The sequence below is a fragment of the Arachis ipaensis genome, chromosome B03, assembly GCF_000816755.2.
Source record: "Arachis ipaensis cultivar K30076 chromosome B03, Araip1.1, whole genome shotgun sequence".
Taxonomy (NCBI): Eukaryota; Viridiplantae; Streptophyta; class Magnoliopsida; order Fabales; family Fabaceae; genus Arachis; species Arachis ipaensis.
Window position 1 is genome coordinate 92,339,271 of NC_029787.2, and position 17,343 is coordinate 92,356,613.

Sequence of the window (17,343 nt, forward strand, 5' to 3'; positions counted from 1 at the left end):
TACAATGAAGCCTTAGCAATAGCTACGGGTTATCAACTAGATAATCATCCATCTACAACAAAGAATAAAGCATGAAATGGTGAAACATAAAAGAAAAAGGTTTAACTATTACTGGAAGCATCGTAATTCCTAAATTATATATCAAGTTACTATCACATGAAGCAAAAATTGAGTTGGGATCCTTTGAAAAATGTAGAGAATGTATTGTAGATAGAACAAGTGTATGTATTGGCGCGATGTATAGAAAATATTATTTTTTAATTTATATCTGAAGTATATTTAATAAAAAAATTATTGTTCGGCATATTAAACTTTAAATAAAGCTCATATATTTTTTATCGTTTATGCGAATTTTCGTGCCGGAGGAAATGGGACTAGAAGCTTTTTGACGATTTTAGACTGGAAACGGCTTCTCCGCTCAAACTGCAGCAAATTCAATTTTCAAGGAATTTCTGTCAAGATGACGGATCCTGCTGTAGGCCGCTCTTCTCCGTCCGCAACCCAAGAAGTTGCCCACCCTCTAATCCTAAAGTCAAGGCTTTTTCCAGATTCATCTCATTTTTTTCTCGGTAAAACCATCCATCTTTATGGTAAGAGACTATGATCCAACTACTCGATACAACGATCTATTAGTTATTATTATAGTATGATAATGAATTCATTGGTGGCAATGATAGAGGAAGACTTACCTCGGACTAGAACCCCCTATGATTGCTTCCACTTGAAGAGACTGACTTGCGCCCATACTAAATAAAAGTACATAACAAAGAAATTTACAAAATAATTGGATTAATTAAAAAAAAGCATAGTATACAATAAATCAATGTCTTAATTTCTATGAAAAAAATGTGCGTACATATTTTTTTTTGTAAATAACCAAAACTTTAGTTTATATCTCCAACATTGATCATTGTACATTCATAGACTATATCTTTAATCATATATCATATAAAATTTAAACATTATTTATATTAAAATTTTCATCCAACTACCAAAAAAAATATGAAAAAAACATAATTAACAACAAAGAGATATCAATTGATTAAACCAATATCTAATTATTTCAATTTATCAAAGATTTCTCTATACACAACATTAATCGTGCAATTCTCAGAGACTCCTTCATGATTTTGAATTAAAACTTTTTATCCCTTGCTTGCTCTTAACTCTTAAAAGTGCCACATATAACTGTCCATACGTAAAAACAGGTATCGGTAGTATAAACCCACGATTTTTAACGTTTGTCCTTGAGCATTGTTGATTGTCAAACAAAAGACACCATCAATGAAAATTGTCTTCTTTGGAACTTGATTGGAATGCTGTCATCATTTGGAACCATATTTATTCTGGGAATTAATATAATTCCTCCTATTTTGGTCCCTATTAGTATTTCACATTCAACCAAGTAATTTTCAAGTCTCTTAACATTTAATCGCGTACCATTGCATAAGTCAAATGACTGGTCTATGTTCCTAATTAGCATTATCAGAACACCAATCATGAGTGTAAGCTTATGATCAGAATAATTAAGAGCATTTAATACTTCTAGACCAAAGAATTTCAAGTGGCTTTTCATATCACCTTCTTTAATACAAAGATTGTCTGAACTAAGATACACCTTTTCATCACTAGGAACAATTGATAGTAGGTGACTATTTATCTTGTCAACAACATCTAAAGTCAGTCCTAGTATTAATCAATTATTAAAGTAATTGCTTGACATTAAATAACTATGCACTAAGCTTGGAAAGACAAGGTCAATTAACTCATCAAATGCTTGTTTGGAATCTAAAACTATCATATCCATAGGAATTTTAATTTCTGACTCTCCATCTAGTCTATCTTCTAGTAGGTCATCACCAACTTTTAATAACCAATATCTAAATTCCTTGATTTTCTGTTGGTTTTAATTTTCACATACCATAGTTAGCCTCATGTTCCTTGACAGTTGTAGAACTTTAACAAACTTCCAAAGGTACGAAGAATTTATGGTTGCATCACTATATCTTGTCAAGATCCTCTAGAAATTACAAGCGATATTTGTTTAAAGTCTCTACTAAGTACAACCGCCTTTTCCCGAATGGACGCTTGCCATTAGCAATTAATATGTGCCTTATAATATTTCTTAAACATCTATCCGGTGCCTCATAACAATACCGGCTAAGCATAGATGTCTTATCTCAGATTATTAAATATGTCCTTATTAACAATTTGGGAGGGATGAGAGTTGTCGGATCTTGAATCTAGAGTGTACAACCTTACTATTTGGTAAGAGAAGCAAGACTATTCTATTAGAAGCCATATTAAGCACTATTTTACTTTTTGATCTAACTTTTGATGACTTCAAGTTGTAAAGGAACATTTTACCACAACCACCGTGACCATAAAGGAAAAAAAAAATCCTCTTTCGAATATGTTTATAGTCCTCATAACTCTGTCATTTTTTCTGCTCCATAGTCACCTGCACAACATCGATGATGATAAGGTCTCTAATTAATGTTTGTCATATCTGAGTTCCTCTATTATTAGTCTTTTATTCTGCAATCAGTTACTACCAGAAAGGATTGACATTAGAGGATATTCTTACAAGCTCCTTCCATAAGAATGCATGATATCTTTTATGTCTGATAATACAAAATTCTTGATATCCTCATAAGACAAAATTAAATCTATGATAGTTTAAAAAAAGTTAGTTCAACAAACTATCTCTAGCCATAAAACATTCTTTGAAGTTATAAAAGATAGAAATAGGATATTAAAGTTATAGCATTCATGTTCAAATGCCTTCAATTTCTATGTAGAATATCATCTAAAAGTTGCGGCCAACAATTTTTCCAGACAAAGTTAGGTCTTGAAAGACTGTTTGATACCAGTAAAATTACAAATAGCCTCCTCACATATGATGTAGATGTCCAAGTACCAGCCTCATTTAAGACATCTATGAAATTCTTATCATCTTACAAACAACCCAATAGCAAAGTAGACATCTTTAAAAGTATCATAAGTTACATCATTCATTGTCCTTATGTCTTCAAAGCAATACAACTTCTTATGTCTTCTATTTTCGGAACAAATTAATATAATTATCATGGTTCTAAAAATTAGACTGGACCAGCTAGTATGACCAGTCCAACCACAAACCAAAAACGAATCGTTGAATCGTCTGTGAACCGGTCGGTCAAACTGGACCTAGATCGGGCCAGTTCATAGGAAACGACGTCATTTTGTAAGGAATTGCACGCGTTCAGCACTTCAGCCCCCTTCTCTCCAATCGCTAGTATGGAATTAGAATACCACAACTGAACCAGCAAGTGCATCGAGTCGTACCAAGTAATACCTTAGGTGAGTGAGGGTCGATCCCACGAGGATTGATAGACCGAGCAACAATAATCGAATGATTCACTTAGTCAGACAAGTAGAAAATAGTATTTTAGGATTCAAAAGCATCAAGCAGTAATTAATAAATCAAGCAATGGACGAGTTGTGAGAATTATATGAGAGAACAGTTAAGGTTTTAGAGATATTTATTTTTCGGATAATATTTCTTACCAACTACTTTAATCATACAAAATTCAATTAATGGGAAATTGTAATTGACTAAACCCTAATTCCTTAGCGATTTAGTCTCCTCTAACCTAATCAACTACCAATTCCTTGGTCACTTAATATAGATTAAAGGGTTAGGTTTAATTCTAGTTTATTAGCCACAAAAATCGTAATTACCCAAATATAAGAGGATTATATGTCACGTATCCCGTTAAGTCCAGGCACTTAGTGATTTAGGAAGAATTTACTTTCAAGCTAGTATTCAGGTGAGATAACTTTTCTAAGAATCAATAAGAATTCATGTAGAACAAGAGTTATTTTCCAATACACTCAAATTCATAAGATGAATAGCGAAAGTAATCGTTGAATTTAAATCAATACATTAATTAAAATAGAGTGACAATAGCATTAATCCATAGAATAAACAGAGCTCCTAACCTTAACAAGGGAGGTTTAGTTGCTCATGACTCAAAGAAAAAACTAGAGTTCAAAAGTATGTGAAACTAGAATGCTATAGAAGAGAAGAGCTGCCCAAAGGGCTAAATCTTTTTCCTTTTTATATCTAACATAATTTGATTTGAAAATAAAATAAAATAATAACTACTAAAGCCCAAAAGATTATGTTTCTAAATAAAAGTAACCAAAACAAAATAAAATACAATAATTATAACCCTAATCTAAATGAAGCCCCTTTGTTGAAATTGGATCTGCGCTCCACGAGGCAGTAATCTTTCTACTTGTTGCTGTCTTCCTGGCGCGAAACGCTAGGCTTGGCGTTTAGCCTCCCTCAAGGCAGTGAGCTCGCACATGTTACGAGGCACCTGGCTCTAAACGCCCATGTCTGCGTTTAACGCCAGCTTGACAGAGTGGCTGCACGCATTTCAAAGCGCTTGGACACTAAATGCCAGATGCAGCGTTTAGTGCCAGCTCAACAGAACTAAAATTCTTCTCTTTTCTTTTGTACAGAATCTGTCAAACTGATCTAAACTTCACCTAAAATGATCAAAACAATAGAACGACTAAAAGTAGCATCCAAAATAGGCTTCAAACACTAAAATCTCAATAAAACTCAATAAATTCATATCTAAAATAACAAGAAAATAAAGAAAAATGCTCACGCATCAATCGCATTCCTTCAAAATGAGAAAGCAAACTCCCCTCACTAAAGAAAAACCCTAGCATCCACAAATCGCTGTCGCTGTCACTGTTCGTCATCCGTCTATCGGAGTGAGAGACTGTTGCTGTCGCCGTCCATGGCACTCAGGAGTTTCCCTCTTCATGCTGTCAGTGTTCGCTCTTCAACCCTTGTTCGGACTCATCAATCACTTACTCGCCATCGTCCGTCATGCTCAAGAGCTTCCCGCTTCGTGCGTGCCTTCTTTGTGCCCCTAACCCATTCTTCAAACTCCAATCCCTAGCCTAGCCCCTTTCTTCAGAAAGCAACAAAGCACTGAAAGCAGAGCTGTCCACAACCGTAGCCTCCACCACCCACAACTAGAAAATGGATTAATACAGACAGATTTACAGACAGATTTAGTTTTTATTACAGACGAATTTTTGGTTACCGACAGATTTTGTCCCTCTGTAAAAGTCCCGTCGGAAATTATTTACTAACGGATTTTTTTCGTCGAAAAATTACCGATGGATTTTTACCAGTTACCGACGGATTTTTCCTCTATAAATTCTCCATCCATTTCCCGAAAATGATGAACTTTCTAACAAATTTTCCGTCTGTAGTTACAGACAGATTTTCAAACGGATTTTCTGTTTGTAATTTGAATCTTGGGAAATCATCTCACATTCTAATTACAGACAGAAAATTCGTCTGTAAATTCGTCAATAAGGTAAAATAGAATTTTTTATTTTTCTAATTACAAAATAAACTTGTTTTCATACAAAATAAATATAAATTTAATACAAATTTTATCTAATTTGTATTCGAATATTTATAATATTACAAAAAATAAACAAATTCATCGTATTATAAAACTAAAAGAAAATTATTATAAATAAGCAAGTCAATATAATTCAAAACATAAACAAAGTGTATTATCAATATAATCCTCAGTATATTGTTCAACCATACTAAATTTTACACAATTTTACATATATTACAGAAAGATTAACTGAATTATTTCTCAAAAAATGGACATGAATCAGCATCCATCAGCCATATGTGCATGAATTCTTCTTGAACCTGATAGGTTTTGATTCAGAAGAGTTGATTACCAAAGGAAAAGTAATTTCCTTATGGTGCTTTGTTCTTACTAGTTTTCCCACCACATTCTCTGTTGAACGAATCTCAAGGTCCATAGCATCTTTATTCTCATTAGATTCCTCAACAGTAGCTTCTTCTGAATCACATCCACTTCCTGTTGGATTAGAATCTAGTTCATTGTAAACAGAATCATTATTGAGAAAAAAGGAAGTAATCAAAGGAGAAAACAGATTCATATGAGAAAAAAAGATAAATGACTTGCATGTCCATAACACTTCTAAGATTAGCAAATTCTATTAGAATAAATCATCAGTGTGAACCAGAGAGATTTACATTTTACATAAGTAGATACATTAAATGATTCATACTTACAATGTATCCAAATTACCAATCCGTGATAGCTGATTGGAATAGGCCTGACGTGGCGGAAATTGGCGAGTTAAAAAATTATTATAAGAGATACGTTGCGAGTATAGTTCTTACCAACTAAAAATTCGCTTATCAATTTAGAAGGGTTGTCACAAAATTATAATCAAAATACTGGGAGTATGAATCCCAGGTCGTCTCCCAACGAGTTGCAGAAAGATGTGCTATTTTATTAATCAGATGTTTTCCAAAAGGGGTTGAGTTTGATAGACAGAAAATTAAATCAGAGAATTTGTGTAATTTAAATAAAAACCTTGACCGGGAGCAGATTAGTCGGAAGTCCTATCCTTGTTAGAGTTTTCCCAAGATCAAATTGATAATTGAAGGTTGTCTGCTCAGTTATCCTTTACCAGATAAAGGAAAGTTAAGCAAGTTGGAAGTCAGTTTCTATTCACAAGTTCTAATCCTCTTCCTTGGGAAGGACTAGTGTTAGTGACTAGAGGATGACCCAACGCTAAACCCAATTATAATTTTACTCTTGAGCATTCTGACTCAAGGTTCTCCTTTCAACCAACTCCCAATCAAGTTATGGAACTACTCGCTCATTATAAATATAAAATTCACGAAATAAGACAGGGGAATAAAGCAAGACATGATAAATAATAATCAAAAGGATCAACAAAAATAAAAATAGTTCTTGTATTAATAAATTCTAAAAATAATCCAATAGTAACTCTGAATAAATTAAGGATATGAAAGAGTAAGTGACAAGTAAGGAAACAAACTAGAATGATGAAGTCTTGACGGAGGTAATAACTCTTCTCAATATCCCAATCCAAAAAGCAATAAAATCAAAATCCTAAGAACTATGAATGTATAGAGATAGAACCTAGAGGAGGAGTAAACTCAGATCTAAAAACTAAAATTACACGGAATGAATGTTGTTCTTGGTCTCTGCATGTTTCCTGGCTCTAATATGCTTTTTTGGGCCAAAAACTGGGTCAAAACAGGGCCCAAAATCGCCCCCAGCGAATTCTGCAGATTCTGCAGATCGCGCACGTCACGCGAGCGCGTCATTCACGCATTCGCGTCATCCAACATTTTGCCTTGCCATGCATGCGCGTCGTCCACGCATTCGCGTCACTTGTGCAATTTCCAATCCATGCATTCGCGTCAGGCACGCGAGCGCGTCACTGCAATTTCCTCTATTTCGCGCGATCGCATGAGCCATGCGTCTGCGTCGCTTCTCGCTGGTCATCTCCTCAATTTCTTGTGTTTCTTCCATTTTTGCAAGCCTCATTTCCAATCTCCAAGTCATTCATGCCCTATAAAGCCTGAAACACTTAACACATAGATCACGGCATCGAATGGAATAAAGGAAATTAAAATACATAATTAAAAGTCTCTAGGACGCAGTTTCCAACCATGGAGTAATTTTAGGAAGGAATTGTAAATACATGCTAAATTAATGAATAAGTGGGTAAAGATTCGATAAAACCACACAATTAAACACAATATAAACCATAAAATAATGGTTTATCAACCTCCCCACACTTAGACATTAGCATGTCCTCATGCTTAGTTGAAGGAGATAAAATCAATGAGCAGGAACATGTAAAACTCATGCAGTGCAATGCAACCTATACATATGAATGCAACTATATGATTCTTGTCCACTTGGTCAAAAGTAAATAAGCCCTTCAAGACAATCACGAATCAAATTCCACTAATTCAATTCTTATACAGTAAGGACAGATAAAAATGCAAGAAGGTAGCTCATGAAAGCAGGGAACATAGAATTTAGGCATTGAACCCTCACTGATGATGTATGTACGCTCTAATCTCTCTAGTGTATAGAGTAATCACTTTATCCTTCTCTAATCATGCTTTCTAATTTTTGTTCTTCTCCCAACCAATCAACAACATTTAATGTACCAATGCAAACATCATGAGGTCTTTTCAAGATTGTAATGGGGCCAAGGTAGGGGTAAGGGTACATATATGGCTAAGTAAGCTTATAAATTGAATCTTTAATTAACCCAAGCTTTCACCTAATACACATATATATATTCTATATAACTTAAATTTCATACCTAGCTACCCAATCTTTGATTCGTGATTGTCTTGAAGGGCTTATTTACTTTTGACCAAGTGGACAAGAATCATATAGTTGCATTCATATGTATAGGTTGCATTGCATTGCATGAGTTTTACATGTTCCTGCTCATTGATTTTATCTTCTTCAACTAAGCATGAGGACATGCTAATGTCTAAGTGTGGGGAGGTTGATAAACCATTATTTTATGGTTTATATTGTGTTTAATTGTGTGGTTTTATCGAATCTTTACCCACTTATTCATTAATTTAGCATGTATTTACAATTCCTTCCCAAAATTACTCCATGGTTGGAAACTGTGTCCTAAAGACTTTTAATTATGTATTTTAATTCTCCTTTATTCCATTCGATGCCGTGATCTATGTGTTAAGTGTTTCAGGCTTTATAAGGCATGAATGACTTGGAGATTGGAAAGGAGGCTTGCAAAAATGAAAGGAACACAAGAAATTGAGGAGATAACTAGCGAGAAGTGACGCAGACGCATGGCTCACGCGATCGTGCGAAATAGAGGAAATTGCAGTGACGCGCTCGCGTGCCTGACGCAAACGCATGGATTGGAAACTGCATAAGTGACGCGAATGCGTGGACGACGCGCACGCGTGGCAAGGCAAAACGCTGGATGACGCGAATGCGTGGATGACGCGCTCGCGTGACGTGCGCGATCTGCAGAATCTGCAGAATTTGCTGGGGGCGATTTTGGGCCCTGTTTTGACCCAGTTTTTGGCCCAGAAAAGCATATTAGAGCCAGGAAACATGCAAAGACCAACAACAACATTCATTCCGCGTAATTTTAGTTTTTAGATCTGAGTTTACTCCTCCTCTAGGTTCTCTCTCTACACATTCATAGTTCTTATGATTTTGATTTTATTGCTTTTTGGATTGGGATATTGAGAAGAGTTATTACCTCCGTCAAGACTTCATCATTCTAGTTTGTTTCCTTACTTGTCACTTACTCTTTCATATCCTTAATTTATTCAGAGTTACTATTGGATTATTTTTAGAATTTATTAATACAAGAACTATTTTTATTTTTAATTGATCCTTTTGATTATTATTTATCATGTCTTGCTTTATTCCCCTTTCTTATTTCGTGAATTTTACATTTATAATGAGCGAGTAGTTTCATAACTTGATTGGGAGTTGGTTGAAAGGAGAACTTTGAGTTGGAATGCTCAAGAGTAAAATTATAATTGGGTTTAGCGTTGGGTCGCCCTCTAGTCACTGACACTAGTCCTTCCCAAGGGAGAGGATTAGAACTTGTGAATAGAAACTGACTTCCAACTTGCTTAACTTTCCTTTATCTGGTAAATGATAACTGAGTAGACAACCTTCAATTATCAATTTGATCTTGGAAAAACTCCAACAAGGATAGGACTTCCGACTAATCTGCTCCCGGTCAAGGTTTTTATTTAAATTATACAAATTCTCTGATTTAATTTTCTGTCTATCAAACTCAACCCCTTTTGAAAAATATCTGATTAATAAAATAGCACATCTTTCTACAACTCGTTGGGAGATGACCTGGGATTCATACTCCCAGTATTTTGATTCTAATTTTGTGACAACCCTTCTAAATTGGTAAGCAGATTTTTGGTTGGTAAGAACTATACTCTCAACGTATCTCTTATAATAATTTCTTAACTCGCCAATTTCTGCCACTTTTTGGCGCCGTTGCCGGGAAGTTGCAATAAAGTGCTAAGTTATTGATTGGAATTTATTTATTCCTTGAAGATTGTTGGAAGAAAGGTTTCTAATGGATAGTGATCACAATTTCATGAAACAAAGACTAATTAAGCAAAGTTCAAATGTAATACTTGACAAGTTGTTAATAAACTTTAGTTGAATCTTACATAATAGAATTGTAAATAGGTTCTAGCTATCACTTACAAATAAGTCATACTCTCCAAGCTCTTCAGCGCCCGAAATGTTCCAGTCAACTTGTTCTTTGTTTTAGTCAAAAGAGAATTCAGGTAACTTTTGATAAATGATAATTTTTTACACTCTTCTTTTATAGCGTAAAATAAATCTTTTTTATATTCTCATTTCTTGTCAATATCTCTTAACACAAAAAACAAAAAATATACAAGAGAGGAGTGCAACATATTACATTTCTCCATTTCTTTTATCAATTATACAGTGTTATAGTAACTAATGAAATGGCTTATTGATCCACATAGAAGTGGCAACTAATGCTCATAGAAGTTAGAATACAGTGTTATAGTAACTAATGAAATGAAATACATGCTTACATAAATCTTTGCTAAGGTTTAGGGACCCATAAAACAAACTGTAAATTTATTACAAATACTAAGTTGATCAAGTCATAGATAAGTTTATCTTTGACTTAGTGAATTAGTAATAGTATCACATGTCTTTGATGTCTCTAGTCTCAAGTAATGATAATAAATCAGAGAAGAGGATAGTGATTTGATTCCAATTCTGCTAAATGTTGCTGCCAACACTGTCCGATGCAACTTGTTCACGTTCAACATTAATTTAAGATGCAATGGGCATTGGGGACTTATTTTAAAAAAAAAATAAATGTCTGATAGCAAAACTAATATAGAAAAAAAATAAATGTAAAAGAAGTTAACATAGCTTCAATAATGTAGAAACTATATTACAAAAAAAAAATCAATTAAATGAGTGCCGGTCATGTTTATATTCATGCAATTCCTCGTTCAGGTTAATGAAAATAAAGTCAAGAGTTTGTTTTCATATTTCAATGTTTTCTAATTCTAGGATTTTGTGAAAGATAAATTAATAACAAAATATAAATTTTTATTATTTTCACCAATTTTACTTTTTCTTCATAAACTAATGAAAACGAATATGCAAGGCACTAAGGCAACAAGGCCCATTAATAAACAGGGTCGTAACTGGTAAGTGTATGTGACTATGTGCATAGAAAAAAAAGAAAGGAAGTTGTATGTGACCATATGATGTATCTGAAGCTAACCTCCATAGAAACAACAGCAGAAACAGTTCCACTCCACCTGCTAAATAAATGTAGATACAACAATGCATTCTATATTGACATACCACTATACTAGAAATATTCATAATGATATGTCATCCTTAAACCATGACAAAAATAATTATAAATTAGATATTAGACCTCTTCAAGACTTCAACACAGAAAGAAACTGCTGTTTGTAAACAATGCAGAATTCATAAATTAGCAAGAACTGACCCAAGTTCAGCTTTCAACAGCATATCTTTTAGTGGGTTAATAATAGTTCCATACTTTATCTATGAGAAGAGAAAAAGGTACAACACAGTATACCAAGAATTATCTCAATCAGCACCCATGACAATATACAAAGTCCATTTCCCCAAAAAGCAAACTAATGCAGAACATGCATATCTAGAACAAACAGATTATGGTGAAGACAAACACACTAGCACTTACTCTTTTCAGGCGTTGGAGAAGTGCAGTTTTGAATTGGCGAACACCTCAACCACTTGAACTAGGGTCCAACTTGTGAGCTTTCTCAAAGGCAAAAAATCGGCCTACAACTAAGTTAATAACAGACAAAGATGCACATTTTCATTAAAAAAATAATAATAAATAACTAAAAAAAATAAGTAAGCCATGAATTTAGAAAATGCTATTAGCATATATAGAAGTTTATCACTTTGATATGAGTTGTAAATCAAGATTAGTTATTACTACATGATCAAATTGTAGACCAAATTGTAATAACCATTTTTCTTATTCTAGTAAATTTTCATATTCTTCGCTTTCTGCATATTCTCTCTTTTTGCTCTTTGATCACCGCGATTCTAAACAACAAATGCAATCAACTTACAGAGATAAGCCAGGTTGAGAGATCACCACTGAGTCAACTAAGGATAATCCAGCACCAGCAGCAACAATTTAATTTTTTCCCCCCAAGGGTTTATCCAGTTGGTTAATTTCCTAACAGAAACAATTTCCTGCTCTTCCAAAACTTAAGTCTATTAAACAAGTGTACGACACAAGCTAAATTAAATCCTCAAAAGTGTTCAATTTAATGATGATTCATGATCAAATAATCACATTATTAGATACATCATGATGAGTTTTCTGATATAAAGGAGAAAAAAAATATGTACTTGAAGGTCCAAGAGAAGAGGCACTTGAGTTTCTTCAACTTTAGCAGCCAAAGAGATGCAAGTAACAGAGGCAAGTTGGATCATCCATGGCTTCTCCCTTTGAAAATGGAAGCTCAAGAGGAACCTATTCAGATAAGTATAAATAGAAAAGTGCATTTTTGTAAAATAAATACCTATCTTCTTGTAATAGCTTAATTCTTTGTCCCATTTCAGCAGCACTCAATTGTTCCTCCGAAACGACTTATGCAAGCATCTTTATACAAGTCATTAGATGAAAATTCAGTAGAAAAATAATTCATACCCAGTTAAATCCAAACTTTCAAAAACCTCCTTAAGTGCCATATACCGTTTCAGAAAGCATTGCTACTTCAGCTTGAACTTGTTGGTTCATCTCAGATGAGTTATATGAGTTTACAAGAATCTGGATTACTTCTTCCGTTGGTATGATTCCATTCCCACCATCATCAGGAGGCATCTCATTTTCCTTGCACAACAAGTTTCTCATTTAGAACAATTGAATTGTTAATGAAAAGAAAAGTGGCATTGGAAATCTTATTACCTGATCGAAGTCCTTGTTTATAGTTTTTAGCATATGATCTGAGGGGTTTTGAAGAGCAGGACAAGAAAAACCATTGGAAGTGAAAAACTACATACAAGATGATGTTCTTATGATAGTATTATAGAAATGATAGGCATTGAAAATATGAACTAGTTAGTTAGTTGGTTCTTAGTTGTATATTAACCTGAATTGCAGCAGAAGAAGGTCCAAAGTAAACTGTTTTGCCAGCAGAGAGCAAATAGAGATTATCAAAGAATTGAAAAACTTCAGCACTAAGCTGATGGATTGATGCAATAACTGTCCTTTAAATGGTATCTTTATGATCAAGGGATTTAATTCTTTTCATGACATAGTAAGAGGCAGCAGTGTCAAGTTCACTTGTTGGTTCATCAAGAAATAAGAGTGTTGAGGAATCTTTTAAATACAAAGCAATTGTGATATCAAAAATGCTTTGCAAATCAGAATTTAACACATGCAAGCAATGAAAACAAATCTAATAAGCATCGACATTAATGAAAAGCAAGAACTGATGGGAAGATGAATCAGAAAAAATGTAGCGGTTAAACCTACCTTTAACTTTGTAAGAAAGCTCTTCGGAAATCAGGGTGCCAAGTAGTGGAAACAGAGTATATCTTCTTCTTAACCTCTTCCTCACTACATAGTTAGCAGAAAACTCAAAAATCAAAACAGGAGGAAAAAAAAGAAGCAAATTAGGCATTGAGATTGAGAAAGAAGGACCTTCCAAGAACTTGAGCTAGTTGTTTCATATGATATTTATATAAGCTTTCTCTTTATCCAATCTTGAATAATTCCATTAACCATATGAAATGAATAGTTTGATGAGGAAATAATTTTGCTACACTTGACCACCTTCATTTCCCCACACACCAGGCCTGAAAAACAACACATTAAATTAAACCCAAAACCTTATATCAATATAATATTCTGTTTTACATTAAAATAACTCAAGTAAACAAATAATCTCAAGTAAACAAATAAAATTGATTTTGCTGTTCAGGCAGATGAAAAAAGTTTATTGTTTCTTCCGCAATATCAACTGTTATAAAACAGGAAATGTGTACACAGAAAGTGAAACTTGCATTATAAAATTATAAGGACCTGTAGAATCAAACTGCAGATTCCACACCCTCTCCAACTCAAATTTTCATTTCCATTCAGCGGCCTCAGCTTGAGCAGAAGCTTTTCCTTCAGCTACTTGCCTTAAGGCCTTCGCAACGGCTAGAAGGAGTTTAAGATAAATAAGTGGGGTTGGTTGATGGATACCTGTTGATGGCCGCCGTAAATAGACAGATAGAGAAGAGGTAAAAGTATGTGAGAAACTATGTCAAAAAACTGTTGTACCATTCACTGCTGAAGCTCTTAAATAAAGATTAATTTACACCCTCCTAATCTCTTGCTCTCTCTCCGTTCTAATAAATAAATAAGGAAAAGAAACACTATATTAATAAAATCATTCTTCATAATATATATAATGCTAATTAATCTATTAGGCAAAATAAGATGAATTCAATATGTAATGTAAAATAGTTTTATAAGTATATTCAATTACATAACATTAAATTAGTAAAAAAATTTGTTCCGAACCCCATAAACTCCCATCTAGTATTTGTTCCGAATATGACAGAGCAACTGCAGATCCAAAATCCAAATTGTTTGATAAAGAGAGATATTAAGGCAGACTTGATTTGGTTCAAAGAAAAATATGTCATCATAAGAGGAATAAATACTTACCAAGTAATGATTGAATCCAATTCCGTGTATTTGCAAGGTCTTTATATTTCTTCAAAAATGTATCATAGTAACTAAATAAAATAAATAAATAAAACTTATTAATATGACTCAGAGATTCTCTACCTAATACCTGACTCAACACAAATAAATAAATAAATAAAATTTAAAAAAAAACACTAAGAGATGCTTATTAATATGAGTCTAAATATATGCAATGAAAACTTTGTTATGATTCAAAGAACTTGGAAAAGCTAATTGAATTCAATTCATCTTCATGTACAAATTAAATGCTTATCTTTGTTTTTTGGAACTATGTTGTAGGAACAACAAAAACAAAATCAAAGAGCAAATGCAAAAGTAAAAGAAAATCTGTTACATAGGAGAAATCATCATCAACCTAAGCATGAAATGCAGAAAGATAGAAACAAAATGAATTAAATAAATAAGAATGAAAAAGGAAAAATGAAGGAAAATTCATTGACCTTAGGTAACTGAGGAGAAAATATAGAGCCAAAAATCCCAGAAGAAGGTGATGGTTGAGACTCTTTGGAATCAAAAAGCTCAGAAGGAAATGAAGGAGAAGAATCCCATTTCTGAGGCTTTTCATCAAACAACTCACATGCATCATTCGAAACGCTTTGATTAAATGAAAAATTCATCACAACAACCAAATAAATCACAAAATCAAAAGCAAATGCTAGCTTAATCCTAAATCGGAAATGAAATCAAGCAGCAATTAAACTAGCTGGAAGAAAATATAGTAGAAAATTCAAATACTCACCATCAATGTTGGGTTTGAAGAGAAGAAAAAGTCACTAAAGGAGGATTAAAGTTTATACTCATAAAAGTAGAGTTAGGCTTAACGAGAGTGATGATTGACGATGACGAGAGTGATGGAAGTCCCAAAGGTGTTGATGATGGAAGAATGCGGTGGATGACTGTGGTGATGAAACAACGGTGATAAAAGAATGCGGCGTTGAGGAGAAAGATTTGGAGTGTGAATGGAGAGGAAGATGACTATGGAGTGTGGAGTGTGGACTGTGGAGCTCGAGGGGATAGAAGTAGAGTTTAGGTTTAAGTTAATATTTTCAACGGAAAATTTTAAATTACAGACGGATTTTCTGTCTATAATAATTTAATAAAATGCAGCATTTTTGTCCATTTAATTACAGATATATTTTTCGTCTGTAACCATTTCTCACGAAAAAAATTAATTTTTCCGACAGAATTATCGACGGATTCTCTTTTCTGTCTGTAATTTATGCTAATTCAATTTTTTTTATTTTCCGACAAAAATCCCTCTAAAATTCCGTCTGTATTTCCGTGCGATAAAATCTGTCCGAAATATCCGTCTGTAATAACTAGTTTTCTAGTAGTGACCACCGTAAGGAGTGAGCCACTGCTGTCGTCCGTCGCACTCATGGGCTTTTGTCTTCATCCTGTCTGCCGCAACCCCTATTCTCTCAGACTCACCAATCGCAGGCGCGCAACTTCTTCCTCGAGCGTCCTCATCTTCATGTGCTCGCTGTGGTGCTAGCCGTCATCTTCGTCTGCTCGCCATCTTAGATCGAAGGTCATTGCTCACTTGTTCGATTTTTTTAATGCTCTATTCTAAAATCAAATCATTAGATGATTATTAAATGTTTTTCATTTTTATTGAATGCTCAGTGGTCATTGCTTGTTCTTGGTTGGTTAGCTTTGCTCATTGCTTGATGATAAATGATAACTCTGTTATTGCTTGATGATAAATTGATAACTGTTATTGACTCCTTCTTGCTTCTTTTTCTATTGTTAAATTTTGTGCTGAAAAGTAAAAATATTGTGCTGATCTTATTAAAATTGGATTGAACACTTTGTTAATCTTTATTAAAGCAAGTTAAGTTTTGTGCAAACATTGTTAAAATTGTATTGAAAACTTTGTTAATTTTAGTTAAATCTTGTTAATTTTTGTTAAAGCTTTTAATTCTCGTGCTAACATAAATTGAGTTCTTTTAATAAAAGAATGTATATTAAATGTTGTATTGCTTCCTGTCTTATTTACTTTTCCAGGAATCCTAGAGTTTTACTACATGTTTCAATATGGGCTCTACATCTACAAGGTTGATCTTCTGTTTGTGATTTGTTTAACTTCATTTTGGTTTTGGAGGTAATTTTTATGTTTGTTTGTTTGTTCTCATGATTGGATTTTTAGTATTGATTTGAGTGATCACTTAAATTTAGATAATATTTTAAAATTTATATTAGATTATAATTATATTTTAATATATTTATTTATATTTTATTTATTATTCTATTATAAAATAATTTTTTCGATTCAACCACGATCAAACTGATTAAACATATAAACAAATAAACTAATAGTTAAAGCGATTTGACGACCGATTCGATTTTTAAATTTTTTTTTTTTGGCAATTCTGATTGAACTACGGTTGAATCGATTAGACCAATAAATTAATAATTATAGTGGTTCGATCACTGATCTAATTTTTAAAACTTTGATAATTATGCGTGATTGTTTATAAAATTAAAAAATTTACGACAGTTTTCTTTTAAATGATAGTTTTCTTTTCACATTATTATTCGTCAAATAACTTTATGTAGTGTATGATTGATTTGCTTTGAAATAGGAAACCATATTATTAAATTAGTACATTTTAGTCCCAATAATTATTTTCTTATATATTAGAA

At 33.2% G+C, this 17,343-nt stretch overlaps 2 long non-coding RNA genes across 3 annotated transcripts; both read right to left on the reverse strand.

Annotated features, from left to right (window-relative positions):
* LOC110270232 lies at positions 10,879–12,679 on the reverse strand. 2 transcript variants are annotated; one of them, XR_002359528.1, is made up of 3 exons: positions 12,518–12,679; positions 12,059–12,468; positions 10,879–11,765 (listed from the first exon to the last, which is right to left on the reverse strand). It is a non-coding gene; the product is annotated as an uncharacterized LOC110270232 (long non-coding RNA). The 2 variants fall into 2 exon arrangements; XR_002359527.1 differs by having other exon boundaries at positions 10,879–12,468.
* LOC110270233 lies at positions 12,692–14,569 on the reverse strand. The gene is made up of 4 exons (XR_002359529.1): positions 14,023–14,569; positions 13,642–13,796; positions 12,904–13,557; positions 12,692–12,828 (listed from the first exon to the last, which is right to left on the reverse strand). It is a non-coding gene; the product is annotated as an uncharacterized LOC110270233 (long non-coding RNA).